At 42.3% G+C, this 25384-nt stretch overlaps 1 protein-coding gene and 1 non-coding gene across 2 annotated transcripts in view; one reads left to right on the top strand and one right to left on the bottom strand.

The window, feature by feature from the left end:
* LOC126253311 (ABC transporter G family member 23-like) overlaps positions 1–25384 on the bottom strand; it is a 591420-nt gene that overhangs the window by 319749 nt on the left and 246287 nt on the right. The window lies entirely within an intron of this gene.
* On the top strand, positions 1571–1654 carry Trnas-gga (transfer RNA serine (anticodon GGA)). Its single transcript is given in 2 exon segments — positions 1571–1610; positions 1620–1654. It is a non-coding gene; the product is annotated as a tRNA-Ser (tRNA).

Raw genomic sequence — 25384 nt, 5'->3', positions numbered from 1 at the left:
GCAGGTGTGTTGTGTGATGCTCCCCCGAGTTGCCGCGCTTTCGGGGTTTGGCAGCATGTAATTGCCTGCTTTAATTTAAAAGTTCAGTTAAGGTATTCATAGCTGGCTACAATATTTAGATTACACAAGCACAAATTAAGAGTGCGAGTTTTGTTACCATATTTTAGCTTACCTGTGACTGCAGCTCAGCTTGGTACGTACTAAACTTTACTATTGTTAATTGTTCAGAATCATTTAATTCAAGTTCAAAGTTAAATCTCTTATTTCTAAATTGAGTAGATTCAAGTTGCTTTTGAGATGATTGTTGAGGTAGCCCAAGACCAACCTTATTTTATTTAATTTCGTAGTGCTTCAGAAACAAAGTTCACTATTAATTTCAGTCACTAAATTAACTTTCAATTTTCCGGTTTTATTAATTCTTTTGGTAAATTAAGTCAGAGTGTAGCGAAATTTACTACTTCTGACAAACATTCAGTTTTCACACAACACATGTCAACCTCCAGTTGCTACGCTTTTAGTGCTAATTATATGTGCAATAACCTTTCTTTTTCAGTTATTATAGTAGTTGTCCCTAGGACTGGCGACCGTAATTTTCCCCAAATCTCAAACATCTAATTAACGCCAGTTAATTGTTAACGTAACAACCCCACATTTACTTTCTTTATTAACTTTACCCCTTTTCAAAATTAATTTCCACCAGTTTCATTTGCATTTTTCCTTTCATTTAGATGTAACCCTTTCTTCCCTCTTTACCGACAGATTAACTTCGGTGACGATTGCTTTTCCCAAATTCTATTAGGTACACGCTGTTTAATTTTTACTGTCATTAAGGTCGATAAGTGAGGGGGAGTCTACACACGGAGCGCCCCATGCTGCTCTCTCACGATGTCTAATGACTACTATGGTCGCTGATGTGGAGTACTTGGCAGCAGGTGCCAGCACAATGCAGCTAATATGAAAAACGTATCTTTTTGGGGGTGTCCGGACACTTTTGATCACATAGTGTATCAATGTAATCAGGAAAGACTGTAGAATATAGTGAAGTCATAAAAAATCGATTTTCCACCATTCAAACCTACTCCGAGTCGTTAAAGGTGTCGAGCGTGTCGTGTAGTTCCACTTCTACCTGCAGAGGGCGTGAATGAAGCACGCTAGTAGTAAGCGTGAATCCGCCCCTCTGCTTGGCACGCACTCAGCTGTGTCCACGTGGAATGTGTTCTGCAGCATTTGCGCAGTTCTGCTCGGGAATAAGAATGACCGCAGTGATCGGGGAGCGCGTGCAAGTGTGCCGCGGCGTGACATCCGCTGCCGCCGTCACGTCGGCCGCACGCCGCAGCTAGCACGTGTCGCCTAGGCCGCAGAGCGCGTCCACACTCGTGTCCCAGCAAGGACGCCGGAAAGTAGCCGAACCACTTCGCCTGCCGTAGGCGCCGGCTAGACGCAGCTCGGCTTGTTTTTTGCCAACCGTGTGCAACTTGTCGTACCCTGTTGTCATCTCTGTTCATTCCATACTGCAGCCCAGCGGAACATTCAAGACGTTAATTATCACCCGACTGTGGCTATCTGGCCGGCCCGAGTGGCCGAGCGGTTCTAGGCGCATCAGCCTGGAACCACGCGACCGCTACGGTCGCAGGTTCGAATCCTGCCTCGGGCATGGATGTGTATGATGTCCTTAGGTTAGTTAGGTTTAAGTAGTTCTAAGTTCTAGAGGACTGATGACCACAGCAGTTAAGTCCCATAGTGCTCAGAGCCATTTGACCCATTTTATTTGTGGATATCTAGGGTACTCAAATTCGTAGTTCAATACATCCACACGCACAAGCTAAAACTGTGTTCCCGTTCAAGTAGCACCCCTTAATAGACACTATCCAGAGTCGTGCTTGGGTAGCTCAGTTGGTAGAGCAGTTTCCTGCGAAAGGCAAAGGTCCCGAGTTCGAGTCTCGGTCCGGCACACAGTTTTAATCTTCCAGGAAGTTTCGTATCAGCGCACTCTCCGCTGCAGAGTGAAAATCTCATTCTGGAAACATCCCCCCAGGCTGTGGGTAAGCCATGTCTCCGCAATATCCGTTCTTTCAGGAGTGCTAGTTCTGCAAGCTTCGCAGGAGAGCTTCTGTAAAGTCTGGAAGGTAGGAGACGAGGTACTGGCGGAAGTAAAGCTGTGAGTACGGGGCGTGATTCGTGTTGGGTAGCTCAGTTGGTAGAGCACTTGCCCGCGAAAGGCAAAGGTCCCGAGCTCGAGTCTCGGTCCGGCACACAGTTTTAACCTGCCAGGAAGTTTCACTATCCAGATACTTAAGCTTAAATCCACGTTTCTTAGCGTGATTGAAACATTGGAGGTAGGGACGTTCGGGCACCAGACGGAATTTATTTAGGCGAGGGGGAATTTTACGCCCTGCAGTATTGCCACCAGTCTCAGAGAGAGATAAATTTTGCTTCATACGAGGTCTGTCCAAACACTTCAGGAACATTCGTAATTTCGTGCCAGCGGTGTGTTAGAGCGAAATGCGGTTGGCATCCCTGCACACACCTGTGTAACTGGCGGATGTTTCATTGTCCAATGTTTGTTGGTTACTGTTCAGTGGTGTATTGAGTAGAACGTAGTATTACACAGTTTGCGAATTTCGAGATGGCAAAGTTAGAGGAGCAACGCGTCCGCATTAAATTTCGCGTGAGACTTAAGAAAATCTTTACAGAGAGACGCCAAATGACGCGGGATGCGTGTTTTGAATGAACTGTGACATAAGCCCGAACAACAGGGGACTGACGTATTAGGACGTGTATTGCAATTTTGAAATAGTGCATTGATGATGGCTAGGCACTAGCCGAAATTTAGATTTGCTTTAATAAACCCTGAAAGGAACGGATGACTGATTGATGTGCTCCATCACTTTGAAAGTCATTGAGCCGTGTGGCTCGATCAGCGATATTCCCGCCGCCTGTATAGCTCATGTTTCCGGTGGTGTGCGCAGAGCGCGCGGTGGCGCCACCTACGGGGCCGATCAGGGAGCGAGGGCTAAGCTCTAGCAAGAAGCGAGGATTTTGCATTGGGACGCCTAGCAGTAACGTCGTTTGGGAAGTCTGGCGTACAGTACGGGCAACGTGCGAGGCAGCAGGAAGAGCGCATCTAAAAGGGGCTGTTTACCCGGGTGACGGCGCCGTAGCAAATATCGCCGGCGTGGAAGCAGTCACGTTACTGGGAAACCGTTGGTGTATTTCCTCTTGCTTCATGTCTCCTGGCACCGGGATCTGCGGCGGCTGGCCTCGTCGATCAAGCAAGGGGGTAAGGGCCTTGCTTGTGCTGTAAATTGTGGCCGGGATCGAGTACTGAGTTCAGTGCTGTTGACTTGATTTTCTTGGCCAGCCGTTGCTACTCCTACTGAGTCTGTCCTCGAATGTGTTAATTTCAACTTACTTAGTACGCAAGGTTCTATTGAGAGCTGTATGTGATGTGATGATTAACATTTACTAGGGCCTGGAGTGCTGATACATTCTGTTTGTAGACTGCTACTGTCAGTGTTGACCGCCACTGAAAACAGTTTGGCTGGTACTTGTGTAAGTGCTGCCTGGTTATTGTATTTATATCACACGACGAAGTTAAGCTGGCCAATTGCTATAGACATACATGGATAAATTTTCCCTCGATATATTTTGCTGCGAATTGCAATAACATTACTGTTACATTTCTATCTGAAATGATGGTGGGTCTGAGAGACACGTATCTAACTCTAAATGAGTAGTTTCAAAAATTCTTACAAGTTCTGAGAGGCCAGTTGTTATTGTGTGTTTAAATAGTTTGAAACTGATTCTATTAATCGAAGTACAAGAATTCCTTCAATGACAGTATGTGGATATGGTAATTAATTCTGATTAAATCACACATTTAAGTGTGGCTGTTTGCTGTAAGTCGCCTGTAAGTAAGGCAGATGTCAGTCTGTTGTAGATGCCCACTAATCCTGGGATTTTTCGTGCCTATTCGTGACCGTTGCTGCTCCCGTTTGGGGGTCCACGACAAGCCTGTATTGGAAACAGGTGAGTGGGCGGACTTCTGCTTCTGGTCGTAATTTGTTGAATTCCACGAGGTTGCTTGGTCGCATGAAATATTGTATTTTATATCCTATATTGTAGGGTGCCTGCCATTTAAGTATCGTGGTTGTGTGCCATGGTATCTGATTTGTTGTTGCCTGTACTCTGAATTACTTTTGGCAATACCAGTCACTGCAGTAACGGAAGACTACATTTCATCGTCAAATTTTAGTAAATTGTTCTTCAGGTTGATCATAGTTTTTGAGTAAATAATTCTTAACTCATTTCACTAAATGTGTAATAGGCCATAAGTGCCGTGGTTTATGAATGTTTAAATTTGGAAATAACTTGCTCTCACCTAAATGGTAATTTAAAAAAAAGTGTTGATGGTTTTATTTGTTTTGTTTACAACTGCCAAATAAATTTTCAGTGCAAATGCCGATCGTGATTGCCTGATGTGTCACTTGGTCCAGTCCTACCACCCCATTGCCTATTGTGCTGAGCTTGTGTCGTTGTGTAAAAGTTGAATTCCATGCTGTCCTGACACATCAGTCATATCACATATCACAGTAGTTGAATGCATTAGACATTCCTAATGGAACGTAGTATGGTATTTTATCAAATGTTTCAAATGGCTCTGAGCTCTATGGGACTTAACATCTGAGGTCATTAGTCTCCTAGAATTCAGAACTACTTAAACCTAACTAACCTAAGGACATCACACACATCCATGCCCGAGGCAGGATTCGAAGCTGCGACGGTAGCGGTCGCGCGGTTCCAGACTGAAGCGCCTAGAACCGCTCGGCCACACCGGCCGGCAGTGTTTTATCACAGGTTATGTGCTTATATGGATCTACAGGTAGATACTGTAGAAGTGGCACCAAGCGATCATACGAACCTTCACCGTTGACGTAACTCATGGCAATGAGGTGGTGGGTACTACAGTGCGTTGTATGAAATCAACACGCTAAGGTGGGTAGACGTAGATATATGTCAGAATGGCAGAAACGAGCAGTAATGCTTGAAAGTGCCCATAACCACAACGTGAATGGAGTTGCCGGTTTCTTCGCTTAGCAATGTGTACTGTCCAACGAGTTTACAGGGAATGGTGCACCGCTTATAGACATGTAACATGGCATAAAAACAGTGGCCGTAAAAGGATCCTAATCGACTAAGTCCTGAGACGAATGTCACGCCTTGTCAATGACTATTAATTTCAAGTTCGACAGGAAATTCTAACGTGAGTGATTGCACGTTGAGCTTAACCAGTTTCCGAGCGAACGTTGCCGAGGCAACTGCATTCCATGGACGTCAGAAGTCGCGTGCCACGCAAAAGGCCATTGGCCACAGTGACAGGTAAGGCTGCACCTCTTCATTATGCCAAACGGCACAGAAGCTACTAACTGAGATCTGAGTTCCTCCCAGCGTATGCTATGTACAAATTACTTACGGGAATACAGCCGGTTGCCGATGACCGTCACCGGGCTGAATTCCTGTTAATAGCATTCTATATATAATGCAACACTTTTTTTCTAATAGCAGGTTGGTTTTATTCCCGATTCTATTCCCCATTCTTTTCGCTACAAAACCATATTTTTCAACATTTGTTCTCTGGGGCCCGTAGTGCTAACTATGTCCTTTAATGACGTGATTATTACGAATATCAGCCAGCTTCAAGTGGTTTTTATTTTATAAAGTATTCACGATGAGACCATTTCGTCATATTTCCATCATCAGGTTCTCTGTAAATGCATAAGTAAACGATGGTTTCAATATACACTACTGGCCATTAAAATTGCTACACCAACAAGAAATGCAGATGATAAACGGGTATTCATTGGACAAATATATTATACTAGAACTGACAAGTGATTACATTTTCACGCAATTTGGGTGAATAGATCGTGAGAAATCAGTACCCAGAACAACCACCTCTGGCCGTAATAACGGCCTTGATACGCCTGGGCATTGAGTCAAACAGAGCTTGGATGGCGTGTACAGGTACAGCTGCCCATGCAGCTTCAACACGATACCACAGTTCATCAAGAGTAGCGACTGGCGTGTTGTGACGAGCCAGTTGCTCGGCCACCATTGACCAAACGTTTCCAGTTGGTGAGAGATCTACAGAATGTGCTGGCCAGGGTAGCAGTCGAACATTTTCTGTATCCACAAAGGCCCGTACAGGACCTGCAACATGCGGTCGTGCATTATTCTGCTGAAATGTAGGGTTTCGCAGGGATCGAATGAAGGGTAGAGCCACGGGTCATAAAACATCTAAAATGCAACGTCCACTGTTCATAGTGCCGTCAATGCACACAAGAGGTGACCGAGACGTATAACCAATGGCACCCCATACCATCACGCCGGGTGATACGCCAGTATGGCGATGACGAATACTCGCTTCCGATGTGCGTTCACCGCGATGTCACCAAACACGGATGCGACCATCAAGATGCTCTAAACAGAACCTGGATTCATTCGAAAAAACGACGTTTTGCCATTCGTGCACCGAGGTTCGTCGTTGAGTACACCATCACACCTCTGTGATGCAGCGTCAAGGGTAACCGCAGCCATGGTCTCCGAGCTGATAGTCAATGCTGCTGCAAACGTCGTCGAACTGTTCGTGCAGATGGTTGTTGTCTTGCAGACGTCCCCATCTGTTGACTCAAGGATCGAGACGTGTCTGCACGATCCGCTGCAGCCATGCGGATGCTTTTCATCTCGACTGCTAGTGATACGAGGCCGTTGGGATGCAGCAGGGCGTTCCGTATTACCCTCCTGAACCCACCGATTCCATATTCTGCTAACAGTCATTGGATCTCGACCAACGCGAGCAGTAATGTCGCGATACGGTAAACCTCAATCGCGATAGGCTACAATCCGACCTTTATCAAAGTCGGAAACTTGATGGTACGCATCTCTCCCCCTTACACGCCGCATCACAACAACGTTTCACCAGGCAACGCCGGTCAACTGCTGTTTTTGTATGAGAAATCGGTTGGAAACTTTCCTCAAATCAGTACGTTGTAGGTGTCGCCACCGGCGCCAACCATGTGTGAATGCTCTGAAAAGCTAATCATTTGCATATCGCAGCATCTTCTTCCTGTCGGTTTAATTTCGCGTCTGTAGCACGTCATCTTCGTGGTGTAGCAATTTTAACGGCCGGTAGTGTATAAAGGCCTTTAACTATGGTCATACAAGTTGTAATACATCATTAGGTGTTTTTTACCTTACATGTAACATCGTAGCTGCCATGTCCTGTGTTTTTAGAATTACTCTCTTCAGATGTTCACTGGAGCTGCGCATCTTATTTTAGTTTGTTTTTATGTACACAATTTTTCTTAACAGCTTGGGTGACAGTCCATCAGCGATACTACATGTTTACATAGTTACCATTATTTATAAGTGATGGATGGAAATCCGGTTGTTTTTTATTATTTTTATAGGTTTGGTTCTAGTTATGTCTTTGTCTGGAATTTGTTTTGGTTTTATTTGAGATTTTTATTTTATGTTTTTATTTTTTCGTAACAATTTTTTTATGGCCTATGATTTATGTTGATTTTATGTCTTTGCTTTATAGTGTTATTCAACGCAAAGTCCTGCTCAGGGGGCGCGGTCGGAGGAGAAAGCAGTTGAAGCATGAATGGTAACATATGTTTCATGACGATCATCTGCTATAGTATAAATATCACACGGAAGTGACAAGTTTTTGTGAAAGCACCTTGCAAATTCACTCTCGTTCAGACGGCGATACTTATTTATAATAATGAATGCCAATGTAATGTCAACCTTTTGGGAGAGTTCAAATACACAAGCACTTCCAGCAGTGATAAGCAACACGATGTCTATCGACCACTTCCCACTTCTACGGAATGGAACTAGGGCGGCGAGAGTCACAAAGTCTTGTACAGATGGTATTTACCTCTGAGAGGTTCGCAGGGAGAGGGAAAGGCCACATCAACTTCCGGGATGGAACAGCGGTGCAGTGGCAGCGTCTTATGTATTACTGACAACTTAGTTTACGTGTCAATCATCTGCTGTGATGAAAGTATCACACGGAACGAGGACAATTTATGAAAGCGCATTTAAAGGATTCTCACGTTCAAATGTGATACAAAGTAGCTGCAACAACACGCACACGGCTCACGTGCAAGATTTGACCCCACGGTTACTAGACGGCATTTCAGTAACATGCTTCGAACCAAACAACAGATCTCTAGGATTGGCCGCAACGAGACGAGGCACGAAGTACAGCTGTTTCTACCGAGCGGATCTAGGATGCCTGAGCTCAACTCAGACTTTAATTCACACACTGCATTTTGACGCTGTTTCTATTTTCCTAGTTCTGTGGCTTCATCTGGATTCCCACAAAATCGTCGTTGCTGGTCTCCTGGCTAATTTCTCGTAAACTGACCGAAAACGCACGAGTATGCCCCCACTGACCAGTTCTCACCCCCCTCCCCTTTACAGCAGCAAAGAATATAATTACATCTCTGCTTGCAGAGCACTGCAACCTCTTTTCACATTGCACTTGATTTCTCGATTAGTATAGTATCAACAGATAGAAAATTAAATACGTTGTCTTTGAAATCGCTGACATACTTTTATTATTGTTGTGGGGGTCGCCAGAATATTTTTACTTGGAAAGGGGACGCGTATTCAAAAAGGTTGAAAAACACTGCTTTATACTCTTCATGTTGTTATCGCTGTAAGTAAAAAACACCCAGCGATGTATTATAACTTTTATGATCATAGTTATAGAGCATTATATTAAGACCATCCCTTATTTATGCATTTACAGAGCATCTGATGGTGGCAGCATGGCGATATGAATTCATTGTGAGTGACTAATAAAATAAAAACCACTAAAAGAGCAGTGTAGCTGGCTGATATTCGTAATAATCATGTCATTAAAAGACATACTTTTCAACATAATCTGCGTTGAGGGCGACGGCCCTACTTCACATTACTGGGGATACTGTATGCCCATATTGTACCACTCTACTGGCCTACGTCTTTCTGCACCAATAACTTCCCCATCATCCACGTACTGCTTCCCACAGAGTCCATTCTTCATTGGACCAAACAGATGGGTATCGCAAGGTGCGAAATTCTGGCTGTAGGGTGCTTGACGGAGAACAGTCCAATGAAGTTTTGTGAACTCCTGTCAGGTGCATAGACTTGTATGAGGCCTTGCGTTCTCATGGAGAAGTTTGCATCTTTGTGGCGAGTACCCCAACTGATGGAGCAGTACGTCAGCACTACCAACGGAGACGTCGAGATCCGTCGATCACCTCGAATGAGAGTATTCGTTCGTTCCAGCGTTGCAGGAGTCACAGCTGTGTGCGTTCGGCCGGCACGCGAGACATAGGACAGATCTGCACGACTTTGTTGTGATGATGATGCACGTCTCGCCCAACGACTCAACATGCTTTTGTTCGCTGCTAGGTCTCCGTAAAGATTGTGCAAGCGCCTATGAATATCTGAGATGCTCTGGTTTTCCAGCAAACTAAACTCAGTGACAGCCCTCTGTTTGGAATGCACGTGTGTTACAGACGGCAGTTTGAAGGCTACGTATAGCACTGCTACCTATCGGAAGCTCATGAGACTATAGAGGCTGAAGCGAGAATATCCCACAATGTCGTACAACAAATTCCGCATTTTCTTTTTCAAAGCTACTGGCCGAGAAAAAAATTACTTGTTAAACGACTCTCGAATCTAAACGTGCTTGCTGACTGGAGGCGTATAGTACGGTCTGACGGGTCGCAATTTTGCTTGTGCCCAAATGGTGTAAATGGTGCACCGACGACGGTCCTATGAGATGAATAACCCATACAGGCGGTCCAGTGATATTTAGGAATGTTTTTCGTAGCATGACCCAGACCCCACTCATTCAGTTTACCGTAAACCTGAACCGGGCTGTTTCTTTCAACAATCTCAGAGACCGAAAATTGCCCTTTCTTCTAGATCTTCATGATAAGTATGTTGTGGTTGCTTCCATTCACTAGTATGATAATATGTAATTATACAGGTGTGGACTGCTTTTGTAATTTATGTTTTGGATACTCCCAGTTACCAGTATGACCACATGTAAAGATGTAGCTGAGGGGAGCTTTTGTAAGTGTGTTTTTCTCTTTTCTTTTTCTTTTCATTTTACATATATTTTCAGAAGTCTAATTATTAGTATCGCTAGAATTTGGTAATTGCAAATGTCTGTGTACATCATATAATCCAGTACATGCATAAGCTTCTTTGTAACGAGAGTTTGCGTAGACGACGTGAAGTATCGATTGCTGGGGGCGGAAATACGTGTGTGGTTGCTGGCGGATTTAAATGTTGCGCTATCGATTCAACGTGTAGACAACATTGTGAATTAATAAGTGCAGCCGCTACACAGTGATTAACGGCAGCTACTTGACAAACAGTAACAATAAGACAACCTTGAAAGACGTCTCCGCCAGTGTTATAGAGGACGGGCGCCATCCCGCAGTTGAGACAATACGTACACGACACGAATATGAACTGTACGGACTGTAAATAAACTGTGAATCACTGTGAAACACTCTCATCTGTAAGTTCAAAACCATATACCAGAACAATTGCAATAACGTGCTAATTTCGGACTGTAATAAGGGTGTCAATCTGTACTGAGTGATAAGCTGTGCGGTTCTTGTTAACACCATGTAAATCCTGACGTTGAAACACTGCAACAAGAGCGCAGTAATAATTAATAGAAGAGGATATTGTCTGGAACATCACCTAAAATTCATGAATAATTAAACTGGAATCATTACATCGACGAACGCTAGTTTCCGCCAGCCAGGCCGGCCGCGGTGGTCTCGCGGTTCTAGGCGCGCAGTCCGGAACCGTGCGACTGCTACGGTCGCAGGTTCAAATCCTGCCTCGGGCATGGCTGTGTGTGATGTCCTTAGGTTAGTTAGGTTTAAGTAGTTCTAAGTTCTAGGGGACTGATGACCACAGCAGTTGAGTCCCATAGTGCTCAGAGCCATTTGAACCATTTGAACCGCCAGCCAGGTCGACGCAACACTTTGAAACCAAGACACAAAAACTGCGACAAAACGCAGAAACTTACGTTAAACGCTCACTGACACAAACTTACGTGATTATTATTCTTCTTCGAAGCTTCTGTAATAAATCTAAAGGAACAATAATTATTGACATTGTCACTGTTCGCACTCGTTACACTTGTACGTTCTTATTTCCATCGAGATCTTCCTCATTTCCCATTATTGTTAGCTGGTACAGTTTTCTTAAATTTCTTTTCCCCAGAGCTCACTACATCAGGAAACATCTACTTTGTACACCTATAAACTCTGTTGTACCTGCCACAATCAATGTAGTTACTATTGTCGCTATTATTATTTCTTTCCTTTCTCAGACGTTACGTCTGGTTAAAAAGGGAAAGTGACGCGGACTTTGATCAAGCGTGACTTCCTTTTAACTGTACGGTATATGTTACATTGCATTTAGGAACTTTCGGGTAATTGAACATGTATCAATAATTACATATTTCTGTAGTTGTATATATACGTTTGGATGTAGCTGTATTGCGTTGATGTACGGGTGGATATTGTGTGGTATGACTCCTGTAGTTGATAGTATAATTGGTATAATGTCAACTTTATCCTGATGCCACATGTCCTTGACTTCCTCAGCCAGTTGGATGTATTTTTAAATTTTTTCTCCTGTTTTCTTCTGTATATAAGTTGTATTGGGTATGAATATTTCGATTAGTTGTGTTAATTTCTTCTTTTTATTGGTGAGTGTGATGTCAGGTTTGTTATGTGTTGTTTTATCTGTTATAATGGTTCTGTTCCAGTATAATTTGTATTCATCATTCTCCAGTACATTTTGTGGTGCATACTTGTATGTGGGAATATGTTGTTTTATTAATTTATGTTGTATGGCAAGTTGTTGATGTATTATTTTTGCTACATTGTCATGTCTTCTGAAGTATTCTGTATTTGCTAGTATTGTACATCCGCTTGTGATGTGATCTACTGTTTCTATTTGTTGTTTGCAAAGTCTGCATTTATCTGTTGTGGTATTGGGATCTTTAATAATATGCTTGCTGTAATATCTGGTGTTTATTGTTTGAGCCTGTATTGCAATCATGAATCCTTCCGTCTCACTGTATATATTGCCTTTTCTTAGCCATGTGTTGGATGCGTCTTGATCAATGTGTGGCTGTGTTAGATGATACGGGTGCTTGCTATGTAGTGTTTTCTTTTTCCAATTTACTTTCTTCGTATCTGTTGATGTTATGTGATCTAAAGGGTTGTAGAAGTGGTTATGAAATTGCAATGTTGCAGCCGATGTATTTATATGAGTGATTGCTTTGTGTGTTTTGCTAGTTTCTGCTCGTTCTATAAAGAATTTTCTTGAACTGTCTACCTGTCCATAATGTAGGTTTTTTATGTCGATAAATCCCCTTCCTCCTTCCTTTCTGCTTAATGTGAATCTTTCTGTTGCTGAATGTATGTGATGTATTCTATATTTGTGGCATTGTGATCGTGTAAGTGTATTGAGTGCTTCTAGGTCTGTGTTACTCCATTTCACTACTCCAAATGAGTAGGTCAATATTGGTATAGCATAAGTATTTATAGCTTTTGTCTTGTTTCTTGCTGTCAGTTCTGTTTTCAGTATTTTTGTTAGTCTTCGTCTATATTTTTATTTTAGTACTACTTTAATATCTGTATTATCTATTTCTATTTTTGTCTGTATCCTAGATATTTATAGGCATCTGTTTTTCCATCGCTTCTATGCAGTCGCTGTGGTTATCCAATATGTAATCTTTTTTAGTGTGTTTTCCCTTGACTATGCTATTTTTCTTACATTTGTGTATTCCAAAAGCCATATTTATATCATTGATGAATACTTCTGTTATCTTTAGTAATTGGTTGAGTTGTTGATTTGTTGCTGCCAGTAGTTTTAGATCATCCATGTATATAAAATGTGTGATTTTGTGTGGGTATGTTCCAGTAATATTATATCCATAATTTGTATTATTTAGCATGTTGGATAGTGGATTCAGAGCAAGGCAGAACCAGAAAGGACTTAATGAGTCTCCTTGGTATATTCCATGCTTAATCTGTATTGGCTGTGATGTGATATTATTTGAATTTGTTTGGATATTAAGCGTGGTTTTCCTATTTTTCATTACTATGTTTAGGAACTGTATCAATTTAGGATCTACTTTGTATATTTCCATAATCTGTAGCAACGGTGAGTGGGGTACACTATCAAAAGCTTTTTGGTAATCAATAGTGCAGCGACCTTTGTTTAGTTTTAGCTTGATATGTCACCTCTGTATCTATTATCAGTTGCTCTTTACAACCTCGTGCTCCTTTGCAGCAGCCTTTTTGTTCTTCATTTATAATTTTGTTCTGTGTTGTATGTGTCATTAATTTCTGTTGAATGACTAAAGTTAATATTTTGTATATTGTTGGTAGGCATGTTATGCGGCGATATTTTGCTGGGTTTGCTGTGTCTGTTTGATCTTTAGGTTTCAGATAAGTTATTCCTTGTGTAAGTGTATCAGGGACTGTGTATGGGTCTGCAATGTAATTGTTAAATAATTTAGTTAGATGTGAATGTGTTGAGGTGAACTTCTTTAGCCAGAAGTTTGCTATTTTATCATTTCCAGGGGCTTTCCAATTGTGCGTAGAATTAATTGCTCGGGTGACTTCATGTTGCAAAATTATCACTTCAGGCATTTGTGGTATCATCTTGCACGTGTCTGTTTCTGCTTGTATACACCGTGCATGTCTGTTATGTTGTACCAGGTTTGACCATATGTTGCTCCAGAAGTGTTCCATGTCTGTTATGTTTGGTGGATTGTCTATTTTAATGTGTGTGTTATCTATTGTCTGGTAAAATTTCTTTTGGTTTGTGTTGAATGTTTGGTTTTGTTTCCTTCTATTTTCACTTCTTTTTGTATCTTCTAAGTCGTTTGGCCAATGCTTGTAATTTCTTCTTTTCATCTAATTGTTCTATCGCTTCTAACCTTTTCCGTTTATTGTCTGATATTTCATTTCTTATAAATTGTGTTAGCTGTCCGTCGTCTTTTCTCAGTTTTTCTATTCTGATCTGTAGCCTGTGTTGCCATGCTGGTTTTGTGGGTTGGTTCTGATCTCTGCCTAATGTGTATATTTAGTGTAGTGAGTGCTCCTACATAAACCAGTAGTTGTAACTCTTCCATAGATGTATTTTCATTTTTTTTATTGTGTATGATTGTGTTGATAGTTGTTACTGTTGTTTTGACTTGTGGGTTATTTGGTGGTCTATGCAAGATTGGTCTAATATCTGTATTTGTGTCTTTGTACTCTATATATGTCAACTGAAATTTTTCTTCTATATCTAACATGTGTGGCACTTCATGTTCTATTTGTGCTTGTTCTGGTGGCTCTCTTAAGATTTCGTTTTCCTCTGACTGTTTAATTGATGCGTGTTGTTCTTTGTTTGTTTGCTCTTGGATGTTTGAGTCCATTACTGTATTTTCTTCTTCTAATTGCACATTATTTTGTTCCAGTATTTGTTGTACTTGTTGTTTGATGTTTTCTAATTCTGACTGGGGTATCCTGTTATTTTTGATTATTACACGGATCTAGCTAGTTGTTGTTGTGTTAAAAATTTTAATTCTGGGTATCTGGTAATAAATGTTGTGTATACTTGTGATCTGTATCCAGTTGTGTTGGTTCCTAAGTTTGTTGCTTGGTAATAACAGAACATGAGGTGTCAGTTAACTTCATCTGGCCATCTCATCCTCTGTCTTTGTTTTCCATCTAGAGTGGTTGCAGGAAGCATATCCAGCAAAACACCTCTATTTGGATTTAAATCATTTGCCGTGGGGCTAGCAGTGTCGTTACCGTTGTGGACGGGCATAGGGTTCAAGCGTCGCCCCTGACCATGACAGCGCTTGTCCGAGGCTTCATTAGTTCTCTCCTGAACCAACTAATCATACTAAAAGGGGGTTTAGCCCTATAAGTGATTTGTTCTTTTCGTTGCCTTTTACGACTGGCAGAACATGCCGGAGGCCTATTATTATTATTATTATTGTTATTATTATTATTATTATTACTATAATCGCTATTAGTGGCAGCAGCAGTAGAAGTACAAGTACTGCCAGTATTAACTTAACCAGTCCGTAATCAGAATTACTTACATTGTCACTATTGACACTTAAATCATTTTAAAACTATTTCCGTATTAAAAATGTTATTTCTTATGTAATTAAGATGTAAAAAAGACACTGTATGTTGTGAAAACCTGGTCCTATGTAAGAGAGGGTCTGTTGGCACTAGCCGGATCAGATTAAACAGGTAAGTTTTTTATCAACACACCGTCTTTTCTATGCCAGCAAAACTCATCACCTATTTAATATTTTTTCTCTGTTGAATGTTTCATCCTTCCTAGTAATTTTTAAATTAAATCTATAGCTATGCCAAATTAGTTTAAACAATTTCTGAATTGTAATCCATAGTTTGAAGTGATGTAAGTCAAGTACTCGGTATTCGTGAGAAACTCTTTGCCTTATTTCTGACTGGCCGAGAGACTTGACACTGTAGTACACAAACTCGACGTTTTGCCACATATTAAGAGGGAATGTGAGATCCAACGACATTAAAATTTTGGTGTATGATATGCTTTATCTTTCAGTACGCTTGCTAAAAGTCACTCAATAAATAAATTTAACTTCGATGAAGCGTAATTTACTATATTTTGAGGAGGAGGAGATTAATGTTTAACGTCCCGTCGGCAATGAGGTTATTAGAGACGGAGCACAATTTCGGCTTAGGGAAGGATGAAGGAAATCGGCGTGCCCTTTCAACGGAACCATTCCGGCATTTGCCTGAAGCGATTTAGGGAAATCACGAAAAACCTAAATCAGGATGGCCGGACGCGGGTTTGAACCGTCGTCCTCCCGAGTGCGAATCCAGTGTGCTAACAACTGCGCCACCTCGCTCGGTACTAAATTTTGAGAATTATATTTCCGTAGGTAGTATGTATTTTGATAGTCAATATACAAGTGAAATGGTGAATTAAACCCACTTTCCTGGGTGTATTACAGGGAAAATTAAAAATCTTTCATATCTAACATTTTTCAAAAATGCAACATTACATATAACAAAGGTTTAGGTCGACATATACACAAATTCGCGGTAAATTCAGCTTCTTTTTTTTAATAGTTCTGTAATCCCGTATTGTTACAAAACGGCCGTGTTCACAGGGGGTTGTTGTGGTCTTCAGTCCTGAGACTGGTTTGATGCAGCTCTCCATGCTACTCTATCCTGTGCAAGCTTCTTCATCTCCCAGTACCTACTGCAACCTACATCCTTCTGAATCTGCTTAGTGTATTCATCTCTTGGTCTCCCTCTACGATTTTTACCCTCCACGCTGCCCTCCAATGCTAAATTTGTGATCCCTTGATGCCTCAAAACATGTCCTACCAACCGATCCCTTCTTCTAGTCAAGTTGTGCTACAAACTTCTCTTCTCCCCAATCCTATTCAATACCTCCTCATTAGTTACGTGATCTGCCCATCTGATCTTCAGCATTCTTCTGTAGCACCACATTTCGAAAGCTTCTATTCTCTTCTTGTCCAAACTATTTATCGTCCATGTTTCACTTCCATACATGGCTACACTCCATACAAATACTTTCAGAAACGACTTCCTGACACTTAAATCTATACTCGACGTTAACAAATTTCTCTTCTTCAGAAACGATTCCCTTGCCATTGCCAGTCTACATTTTATATCCTCTCTACTTCGACCATCATCAGTTATTTTGCTCCCTAAATAGCAAAACTCCTTTACTACTTTAAATGTCTCATTTCCTAATTTAATTCCCTCAGCATCACCCGATTTAATTTGACTACATTCCATTATCATCGTTTTGCTTTTGTTGATGTTCATCTTATAACCTCCTTTCAAGACACTGTTCATTCCGTTCAACTGCTCTTCCAAGTCCTTTGCTGTCTCTGACAGAATTACAATGTCATCGGCGAACCTCAAAGTTTTTACTTCTTCTCCATGAATTTTAATACCTACTCCAAATTTTTCTTTTGTTTCCTTTACTGCTTGCTCAATATACAGATTGAATAACACTGGGGAAAGGCTACAACCCTGTCTCACTCCCTTCCCAACCACTGCTTCCCTTTCATGTCCCTCGACTCTTATAACTGCCATCTGGTTTCTGTACAAATTGTAAATAGCCTTTCGCTCCCTGTATTTTACCCCTGCAACCTTCAGAATTTGAAAGAGAGTATTCCAGTTAACATTGTCGAAAGCTTTCTCTAAGTCTACAAATGCTAGAAACGTAGGTTTGCCTTTTCTTAATCTTTCTTCTAAGAAAAGTCGTAAGATCAGTATTGCCTCACGTGTTCCAACATTTCTACGGAATCCAAACTGATGTTCCCAGAGGTTCGCTTCTACCAGTTTTTCCATTCGTCTGTAAATAATTCGCGTTAGTATTTTGCAGCTGTGACTTATTAAACTGATAGTTCGGTAATTTTCACATCTGTCAACACCTGCTTTCTTTGGGATTGGAATTATTATATTCTTCTTGAAGTCTGAGGGTATTTCGCCTGTCTCATACATCTTGCTCACCAGATGGTAGAGTTTTGTCATGACTGGCTCTCCCAAGGCCATCAGTAGTTCTAATGGAATGTTGTCTACTCCCGGGGCCTTGTTTCGACTCAGGTCTTTCAGTGCTCTGTCAAACTCTTCACGCAGTATCTTATCTCCCATTTCGTCTTCATCTACATCCTCTTCCATTTCCATAATATTGTCCTCAAGTACATCGCCCTTGTATAAACCCTCTATATACTCCTTCCACCTTTCTGCCTTCCCTTCTTTGCTTAGAACTGGGTTGCCATCTGAGCTCTTGATATTCATACAAGTGGTCCTCTTCCCTCCAAAGGTCTCTCTAATTTTCCTGTAGGCAGTATCTGTCTTACCCCTAGTGAGACAAGCCTCTACATCCTTACATTTGTCCTCTAGCCATCCCTGCTTAGCCATTTTGCACTTCCTGTCAATCTCATTTTTGAGACGTTTGTATTCCTTTTTGCCTGCTTCATTTACTGCATTTTTATATTTTCTCCTTTCATCAATTAAATTCAATATTTCTTCTGTTACCCAAGGATTTCTATTAGCCCTCGTCTTTTTACCTACCTGATCCTCTGCTGCCTTCACTACTTCATCCCTCAGAGCTACCCATTCCTCTTCTACTGTATTTCTTTTCCCCATTCCTGTCAATTCTTCCCTTATGCTCTCCCTGAAACTCTCTACAACCTCTGGTTCATTCAGTTTATCCAGATCCCATCTCCTTAAATTCCCACCTTTTTGCAGTTTCTTCAGTTTCAATCTGCAGTTCATAACCAATAGATTGTGGTCAGAGTCCACATCTGCCCCTGGAAATGTCTTACAATTTAAAACCTGTTTCCTAAATCTCTGTCTTACCATTATATAATCTATCTGATACCTTTTAGTATCTCCAGGATTCTTCCAGGTATACAATCTTCTTTTATTATTCTTGAACCAAGTGTTAGCTATGATTAAGTCATGCACTGTGCAAAATTCTACAAGGCGGCTTCCTCTTTCATTTCTTCCCCCCAATCCATATTCACCTACTATGTTTCCTTCTCTCCCTTTTCCTACTGACGAATTCCAGTCACCCATGACTATTAAATTTTCGTCTCCCTTCACTACCTGAATAATGTCTTTTATCTCGTCATACATTTCATCTATTTCTTCATCATCTGCAGAGCTAGTTGGCATATAAACTTGTACTACTGTAGTAGGCATGGGCTTTGTGTCTATCATGGCCACAATAATGCGTTCATTATGCTGTTTGTAGTAGCTAACCCGCACTCCTATGTTTTTATTCATTATTAATCCTACTCCTGCATTACCCCTATTTGATTTTTTATTTATAACCCTGTATTCACCTGACCAAAAGTCTTGTTCCTCCTGCCACCGAACTTCACTAATTCCCACTATATCTAACTTTAACCTATCCATTTCCCTTTTTAAATTTTCTAACCCACCTGCCCGATTAAGGGATCTGACATTCCACGCTCCGATCCGTAGAACGCCGGTTTTCTTTCTCCTGATAACGACATCCTCTTGAGTAGTCCCCGCCCGGAGATCCGAATGGGGGACTATTTTACCTCCGGAATATTTTACCCAAGAGGACGCCATCATCATTTAGTCATACAGTAAAGCTGCAAGTCCTCGGGAAAAATTACGGCTGTAGTTTCCCCTTGCTTTCAGCCGTTCGCAGTACCAGCACAGCAAGGCCGTTTTGGTTAATGTTACAAGGCCAGATCAGTCAATCATCCAGACTGTTGCCCCTACAACTACTGAAAAGGCTGCTGCCCCTCTTCAGGAACCACATGTTTGTCTGGCCTCTTAACAGATACCCCTCCGTTGTGGTTGCACCTACGGTACGGCCATCTGTATCGCTGAGGCACGCAAGCCTCCCCACCAACGGCAAGGTCCATGTTTCATGGAGGGTTCACAGGGGGGCACGCATTAATTCCAGGTTTGATGAACACTCACGCACCTTGTCGCCCCCATATCATCCGGGCTTAATCCCACAGCGAATATCTTGGATTTTGGAACAACAACTGAAACGCATCAATCAAAATCCTTTCAGTTTGGTAATTCTACGGGATGTTGATAACAAGTGGTCATAGCTGGATAGGGCATACTCCCTCCCACCCCCACCCCAGACAAAAAAGTTGTGGAATCTCTTGCTCGCCAAATTACGACCTATAACACGGTTGCATTTGTGATGGCTTGTGGGAGTGACTAACTTTCTGTTCAGTGTGTTTAACATTTAAGTTAATGAATATCCTGTGTTGAAACTTTGTTGTAACTGGCGTGTGCAATCAAAATATCTCTTTGTTCAATTAGCAGCTTGTATTGGTGATTACTACGTAGCTTAAACATTTACAAACTTTAGAGAACAACCTGCATAAAATATATTATTTATTGCCTCTCTCTATAAAATACCCCCTTGCTCTAAATGTACCTGCTGCCGGGATGAGCCGGCCGCTGTGGCCGAGAGGTTCTCGGCGCTTCAGTCCGGAACCGCGCTGCTGCTACATCTACATCTACATCCATACTCCGCAAGCCACTTGACGGTGTGTGGCGGAGGGTACTCTGAATAACTCTATCGGTTCTCCCTTCTATTCCAGTCTCGTATTGTTCCTCTGTGTGGACTCTAATCTCTGATTTTATCCTCAGGGTCTCTTCGCGAGATATATGTAGGAGAGAGCAATATACTGCTTGACTCCTCGGTGAAGGTATGTTCTCGAAACTTCAACAAAAGCCCGTACCGAGCTACTGAGCGTCTCTCCTGCAGAGTCTTCCACTGGAGTTTATCCATCATCTCCGTAACGCATTCGCGATTACTAAATGATCCTGTAACGAAGCGCGCTGCTCTCCGTGGGATCTTCTCTATCTCTTCTATCAACCCTAACTGGTGCGGATCCCACACTGGTGAGCAATATTCAAGCAGTGGGGGAACAAGTGTACTGTAACCTACTTCCTTTGTTTTCGGATTGTATTTCCTTAGGATTCTTCTAATGAATTTCAGTCTGGCATCTGCTTTACCGACTATCAACTTTATACGATCATTCCATTTTAAATCACTCCTAATGCCTACTCCCAGATAATTTTGCGGAATTAACTGCTTCCAGTTGCTGACCTGCTATATTGTGGCTAAATGGTAAAGGATCTTTCTTTCTATGTATTTGCAGCACATTACACTTGTCTACATTGAGATTCAATTGCCATTCCGTGCACCATGCGTCGATTCGTTGCAGATCCTCCTGCATTTCAGTACGATTTTCCATTGTTACAACCTTTCGATATACTACAGCATCATCCGAAAAAAGCCTCAGTGAACTTCCCATGTCATCCACAAGGTCATTTATGTATATTGTGAATAGCAAAGGCCCTAAGACACTCCCCTGCGGCACACCTGAAATCACTCTTACTTCGGAAGTCTTCTCTCCATTGAGAATGACATGCCGCGTTCTGTTATCTAGGAACTCTTCAGTCAAATCCCACAATTGGTCTGATAGTCCATATGCTCGTATTTTGTTCATTAGACGACTGTGGGGAACTGTATCGAACGCTTTGCGGAAGTCAAGAAACACGGCATCTACCTGGGAACCCGTGTCTACGGCTCTTTGAGTCTCGTGGACAAATAGCGCAAGCTGGGTTTCAGACGATCGTCTTTTTCGAAACCAATGCTGATTCCTGCAGAGTAGATTTCTAGTCTCCAGAAAAGTCATTATACGCATGTTCGAATCCTGCCTCGAGCATGGATGTGTGTGCTGTCCTTAGGTTAGTTAGGTTTACGTAGTTCTAAGTCTAGGGGACTGATGACCTCAGATGTTAAGTCCCATAGTGCTTCAAGCGATTTGAACCATTTTTTGCCGGGTTTCAATCTCCATTGCCAGTTTTTTTCGTTAAAAGAGCAAGTCGACTGTTCCTGCAACTAATTGAGACTATTCCCGGAAGCGATCGTAATACACTGGTATGTAAAACATGAGGACGAAAGTATCCTTTGCGCGACGTGTCGCTGACAGGTAACACAGCTCGATGAAACTCGGACCATACGTAGAAAGAATAGCTACAGTATGGTACAGAAGATAACTGAATTAAATACGCAGTGAAACAGAGAAAAATACTATCAAATGACAACAATTATATTGAAGTCACTACGATTTATGGCGATACCCTGGATACTAAAAAAGGCAGGACATGGTTCTTAACAGGGTTTATGATCAACCACGGATGGCAGTGCAATGTGCTCCCACGCTGGCCAAAAGATTGATAAGGAATTTTCTGGTGGGGTCATCCATCCTCCAGCAGTGCGGTTGAGAAAATGGTTCAAATGGCTCTAAGCACTATGGGACTTAACATCTTAGGTCATCAGTCCCCTATAACTTAGAACTACTTAAACCTAACTAACCTAAGGACATCACACACATTCATGCCCGAGGCAGCATTCGAACCTGCGACCGCAGCAGCAGGGCGGTTCCGTACTGAAGCGTCTAGAACCGCTTGGCCACAACGGCCGGCAGTGTGGTTGACAGCTGCTGGACTGGTGCATTTGAACGTGCTGCAGTACGCCTATCCAACGCATCCTACAACGTTCCTGGGTGCATTTCGTATTCGTACTTCTCACCCTACGACGGTACGTGCAGCATTCACTAGAGGATATTCGACGCATGGACAGACTTGCCCGTTCCTCGGACTTAAATCTCATCAAGCACGTGTGCGATGCGTACTGCAACACGTCCACATGCGTCAACTATCACCCAATAGTTGCCAACTGCGCTGATGGAGGAATGAAACTCCCTACCATTAGAAGTCATTATCAACCTTGTGGCCAGCATGGGAGCACGCTACAGGGCAAGCGTTGCCGTCCGTGGTGATCAGACGACCAGAAACAACCATGTCCTGCCTTTTGTGATGTCCAAGGGACTATCATAAATTGCGGACATTTCAGTGTGTTTGAATAAATGTGTCATGTCTGTTCGTCTCATTCTCTGACCTACGTTGTGTGCTGTGCAGTTCTTTTGATGTATGGTCCAAGTTTCGTCGAGCTACGTTACTTGGCAGCAACACATCATGCCGAAGCTTTTTTCGTCCTTATGTTTTGCACGCCAGTATAATTCATAATAACGATTCGGTTGTTAAACAAATTAACTTACTGACATTGGAATACTGATCAGCTATGTTGTCAATCGATAGTAGTAATGTTTTACCGTTGGTTTCGATTGCCGTGCTGGTATCTAGTCCTTGACAGGGGTATGTAACTAGCGAGTGCTACGTATTCCCCTTGGCTAAATTTCATCACGTGCTACAAACACATTCTGAGTAATCCAAATTTTGTTGTTTTTCTTTGATTTACGGAAAACTGTAGCGAATCAATCTGCATCATGATGTTTAACCTTGCCTCTACACTAAACGTGTGTATAGCACAGTGTAAACTGTAGTAACTGACCTAGTTGCGCATCATGCTTACCTTCAAGATTATGAATAACACAGTTACAAAATTTGCGTTGAGCGAGGTCGATCAGCGTTTAAATGCGTTCGACTCAGTTCCGCGCTGTCGCTTGCTACAAAAAGTGCGCGCTTACGGTCTATCCGATGACATATGCGGTTGGATAGAAAGTTTTCTAACAGACAGGGAGCAGTATGTCGCCCTGAACGGGGTGACTTCAACAGAAACAAGCGTAACTTCAGGTGTGCCCCAGGGCAGCGTAATAGGTCCGCTGCTTTTTACGATTTACATAAACTATCTGGTTGATGGTATTGACAGCCGCCTTAGACTGTTTGCCAATTGCTGTAGTCTACAGGAAAGTAGTATCACACGAAAGTTGTGAACAAATCAATGAGGATTTGCAGAAAATAAATGCGTGGTGTAATGACTCGCAGTAACCTCTCTGTATTAGTAAGTGTAACCTACAGCGTATAACAAGGCGAAAATCCGCATTAATGTACGAGTACAAAATAAATGCCCAGTCTTTGGAAGCGGTAACGTCAATCAAGTATCTGGCTGTTCTAAATGATCTCAAATGGAATGATCAGATTATACAAGTAACGGGTAAGGCGAACTCTAGATTGCGATTTATTGGTAGAATCCTGAAGCGATGCAGTCCTTCAACAAAGGAAATAGCTTACAATACTTTAGTTCGTCCAGTCTTAGTGTATTGTTCGTCTGTATGGGACCCTTACCAGTTGGGTCTCATTAAAGAGATTGAGAAGGTCCAAAGAAGAGCGGCAAGATTCGTGACTGGTACATTTAGCCATCGCGAGAGCGTTACAAATCTCATAGAAAGTTTGAAGTGGGACACACTTGCAGATAGACGGCGTGCTAAACAGAAGGGACTGCTCACTAAATTCCGAAATCCGATATTCACCGAGGATGTAGAGCATATATTATTACCATCAACTTTCAAATCGCGCAATGATCACGATTCAAAGATAAGGGAAATAAGAGTTCGTACTGAGGCGTTCAGACAGTCGCTTTTCCCTCGTGCGATCCGCGAGTGGAACAAAAGGGGGGGGGGGGGGGTAATATGACGTCGGCGCGAATTGTGCCCTCCGCCACACACCGCTTGGTGGCTAGCGGAGTATATATGTAGATACGTAGATGTAGATTTTCTCGAACGGAAATGGAAAAGTCAAGCAGACGGAAGCAGTCTTGGGTTAGGTCTGTGGCTGAGCCCCTAGTCTAAAGACACAGTCGTTCGCCTTGATCGCGTGACCCACAACGCTGCAAGGCCTTCCAGCTGGAATTCGACAGCCGAACGGTAGCCACGGGGCCTTCGATACCCTCTGCGGTGTCTACCCAGCACGCTGCTACTTTGCGGTAGTGCGTCGTGCTAGCAGCTTCCTCCAATTCCACGTTGCCTCGGTCTTTCAGCGCTACTGAAATCCAGTGCGGTGTGGCGGCTGTCAGACGGAAAGCCGCCCACTGCGTCGCTAAGATGGAAACTCTTCCAACACCAAACAATTAAGCATCGAATTATAAGAGAAAACGTGATTTCTGAAGCTATTCCCACGGAATTGTTGGACGATGCACACGGTATTATTCTTTAGATTGTCTCGGCGTATTTGTTGACAGAACAGTCACCAGTTGCACTGCCGGTTGTCGATGTCCAACGGACACACAACGAGAACCGGGTCGCGATCATCAGATCCACTGACGAACTGGCCTCCTGTGCCATGCAGATCACTTATGATTTGATTTTCCATGATGGGCGTTCTTGTTTATAGAAGAGCTGACGGCACATTTGGTCAGAGATTTTATCGTAACAAGAAACACACGGCTGTATACTTCCGTGTGGATAGTTGCTAAGACTGTAAATATTTTAAATATATCAAGTATTCGATATATCGATATTTAGAAACGATCGATTGGTCGAAAAATGTGTCAATATATTGAAAGAAAATGTATCGACGTACCTGTGTATAACAATATCGGCTGAACATTGTAAATATACTGCCCGTTTTAGAGCTATATATTTAAATACTGATTTATAATTAGATATTCTGTAGACCCACAAGCTAGCACCCTGACTACCCCCTCAGAGCAAGAACTGAAAGGATAACGATGCACATTCACGCTTGGCGATAACAACTTCGTTATCAATGGTAACTACGTCAAGTGGCACAATAAAAGGTGTCCGATGGGTCAATCGTTCGATTTTTCCGGAACACTTCATGTCGACTTCCCTGTTTCTTTTTCTGTCATTTCTACCAACACCAGCGACCTAGCATTTTTCGTGTCAAAATTGCATGTTGAAGCT

The sequence above is a fragment of the Schistocerca nitens genome, chromosome 4 (assembly GCF_023898315.1).
Source record: "Schistocerca nitens isolate TAMUIC-IGC-003100 chromosome 4, iqSchNite1.1, whole genome shotgun sequence".
Classification (NCBI taxonomy): Eukaryota; Metazoa; Arthropoda; class Insecta; order Orthoptera; family Acrididae; genus Schistocerca; species Schistocerca nitens.
The sequence above is the reverse complement of the archived record's forward strand: the minus strand, read 5'-3'. Positions and strand labels throughout refer to the sequence as shown.